Below are 3,843 nucleotides of genomic sequence, written 5' to 3'. Positions count from 1 at the left end.
ATGGACTTAAGAGAGAATAAATAGTGAGAAATTGGAGAAAGTGACCACAAACTATTTCAAAACACTTTGCTACAAAATGAAGTAAAAAAAAAAAATAGGGCAGAACTTGGGCAGGGGCATGTAATTTAGCATGTTAGTGTGGTGACAGAAAAAATTTAAAGAGAAAAAGTAGAAAATGCAAGAGAGAAAGGGGGAAATCTGAGGAGCAAAATATTTGAGGAGTTGAGAGGGACAAGGGTCAAATTGAGGTATGACCTCCCTTACAAAGGAGTATGAATTGTTCCCAGAATATATGGTTATAAATGTAGACAGGTTGGTTGCTTTGGTGCATGACCAGAAGTTTCCCTTCCAGACTATTTTTCTGATTTGTCATATAAAGAAAAAGTTGTGAGTAAGAAATGAAGGAAAAATAACTAGGAACAGAATGATGTAGTGGAAAGATTGGGGGCCATGGTTCGAAATTTAGGTTCAAAGCAGTATATGAAGAAAATACCTGTACTCCCTGTGCATGTTTATTGCAGCACTATTCACAATAGCAAAGATATAGGATCATCCTAAATGTCCATCAACAGACTAATGGATAAAGAAAATGCAGTATGTATACACAATGTGATCCTATTCAGCCATAAAAAATAAAACCCTTTCATTTGCAGCAACATGGATGGGACTGAGGTCATTATGTTAAGTGAAATAAGCCAAGCACAGAAAGACAGTTCTCACTCATGCGTAGTAACTAAAAAAAAGTTGATGTCATTGACATGGAGAGTAGAATAATGGATACTAGAGGCTGGGAAACAGGGGTGGGAAGGAGAATGAAGAGAGGTAAATACAAACACACACTTAGATCAAACGAGTAAGTTCTAGTGTTCCACAGCAGAGTAGAATGACTATAGTTAACAATGTTGTATTATATATTTCAAAGTAGCTAGAAGAAGGCCAGGCATGGTGGCTCACATCTATAATCCTGGCACTTTGGGAGGCCAAAGTGGGCAGATCACTTGAGATCAAAAGTTTGAGACAGACTGGCAAACATGGTGAAACCCATCTCTACTAAAAAAACAAGAATTGGTGGACGTGGTGGGCTCCCATAATCCCAGCTACTCAGGAGGCTGAGGCAGCAGAATCACTTGAACCCAGGAGACAGAGGTTGCAGTGAGTCAAGATCGATTGCACCACTGCATTCCAACCTGGGCAACAGAGCAAGACTCCATCTCTCAAAAATAGAAAACAAAACAAAACAAAACAAAATAACTTGGTCTTCTCATTTAGTATTAATATATCTAACTCTCCATGAGATACTCATTCTTGGAAAGTGATGTTATGTATGGATTATAACCATTTTCCTTTCAATTCTGAGAACTAGCATATTAGCACATAGCTGATATCTACTAAATTTTAGTTGATAAATATTAGCAAAATGTATATAATATTTACCTTGTGCCAGGCACTGTTCAAAACATTATATATAAATGTATTCATGCCTCAGAACAAACCTATTGAACAAGAACTATAAGCATCTTCACTTTAGAATAAAGAGAACTGGCCGGGTATGGTGGCTCATGTCTGTAATACCAGCACTTTGGGAGGCCAAGGCAGGCAGATCATTTGAGGTCAGGAGTTCGAAACCGGCATGGCCAACATGGTGAAACCCTGTCTCTACTATATATANATATATATAAAAAATTAGCCGGGCATGGTGGTGGGGCCTGTAATCCCAGCTACTTGGGAGGCTGAGGCAGGAGAATCACTTGAGCTCAGGAAACAGAGTTTGCAGTGAGCTGAGATCATGCCATTGCACTCCAGCCTGGGCAGCAGAGCAAGACTCCCTCTTAAATAAAAGAAAATAAAGAAGAGAACTGAAGCAAGAGAAAAGAGTAATGTGAAAATGTGATATACATATATATACAATGAAATACTACTCAGCCATAAAGAAGAAAGAAATAATGTCGTGTCTTTTGCAACAACATAGAAGGAACTTGAGGTCATTATTTTAAGTGAAATAACTTAGAAACAGAAAGTTGAATACCATATAGTCTCACTTATAAGTGAGAGCCAAATAATATGTACACATGGACAGTGACATTGGAGACTCAGAAGGGTAGGAGGGTGGAAGGGAGTGAGGGAGGAGAAATTACAATGTACATGATTCAGGTGATGGATACACTGAAAGCCCCAACTTCACCACTATGCAATATACCCATGGGACAAAACTGCACTGACTTCCCGATTCACTTATTATTTTGGAAAACAAGTAAAGAAAATGTTTGTGTTTTCAATTGTAGACTAGAAAGCAGGCAATAACTTTAAAAAGTGTTAATTTTAGTATACATGAATGGGGATATTCTCCTCCTCTTAGTCACTCAGGGACCTTGGGAGATGGAGGATCCAACTTGAGCCAAGCTTCCAGGATGACCACAGCAAGAAATGTGAATAATCATGCACACTCTCAAATGTAAAACATGACACCTCTGTTCACATTTCTTCAGCAAAATCCAATCATATTGCAAAGGGAAGTGAAAGAGTAAAAGCCTCCTGTGTGCCAGGCTGGAGAAGCTGCAGAATATTTGCTGTAAGGACTACAAGACGAGGATTATAACCTGGTTCTGAACCACACAGCTGGCACCCTGTCCCACTCGGATTCCAGCATGCCTTTCCGTGATGCTCTGACTCTACAAAACCAAGGGAGAGATGGCAGCCTGTGGCTTTACCTCCCAAACATTATTTTCCTCTTTGGAAAAATCTTAAAACATTTTTCATTTATTTATTATAGCTAATATATTTTAGCCAGTGTTTTTAAAACTGTGGATTCAGCAATAAATAAGATTGAATCCCTGCCTTGGGAGCTTGAAAGCTTGGAGGGAGAACACATAATTAACTAATAATTAGAATAAGGAGTCAAAACATTATTATGGATGAGGGCCTGGTATGCTGGCTGTCACTGCTGCTCTCAGTATCTCTGAACCAGTATCCCTTTAGCCTCCCTTGTCTAGTTTCTAATGACTTCTAGGCAACTATAAAATCGAGCATCATGTTAAATTTTTATAATAAATCTATAGCTTAGTAGGCTGTGAATGAAAACCTGAGGGCCTCCCAGTGAATAAATTAAAACATTCCTCTTTTTTCTTACTTGCTTCTTCTTGGACAATTTTAGAAGATGCAACATTACAGAAAAGGGGTCTCAATGCAACTCCACGAGAGGGTTTTGGATCTCCTTCAACACAGAATTCAGGGTGAATCCATAAATTAAAGTGAAAGCAAGCTCATTAGGAACGTAAAGGAATAAAAGAATGGCTACTCCATAGACAGAGCAGCCCCTAGGGCTGCTGTTTGCCCATTTTTATGGTTATTTCCTGATGATATGCTAAACAAAGGTGGATCATCTATGCTTCCCCTTTTTAGACCATATAGGGTAACTGTCTGATGTTGCTAGGGCATTTATAAACTGTCCTGGTGCCCGTGGGGAGTGTAGCAGTGAGGACGACCAGAGGTCACTCTCGTGGCCATCTTGGTTTTGGTGGGTTTTAGCTGGCTTCTTTAATGCAACCTGTTTTATCAGCAAGGTTTTTATGACCTGTATTTTGTGCTGACTTCCAGTCTCATCCTGTGATTTAGAATACCTTAACCACCTGGGAATGCAGCGCCGTGGGGTTCAGCCTCATTTTACCCAGCTCCTACTTACAATGGAGTTATTCTGGTTCACCTGCCTCTGATAGCAGTATCTTTAACAAAAATTTCTCTGTATAAGAGAAGTATTAGTATGCTAGTTTAAATTGTGTCCATTTATGCTTTGTCTATGGAGAATAAAATGCAGACTTGAGGACTAATTAGTTGGTTTGATGTAGA

The sequence above is a fragment of the Cebus imitator genome, unplaced genomic scaffold (assembly GCF_001604975.1).
Source record: "Cebus imitator isolate Cc_AM_T3 unplaced genomic scaffold, Cebus_imitator-1.0 Scaffold108, whole genome shotgun sequence".
NCBI classification, from domain to species: domain Eukaryota; kingdom Metazoa; phylum Chordata; class Mammalia; order Primates; family Cebidae; genus Cebus; species Cebus imitator.
The sequence above is the reverse complement of the archived record's forward strand: the minus strand, read 5'-3'. Positions refer to the sequence as shown.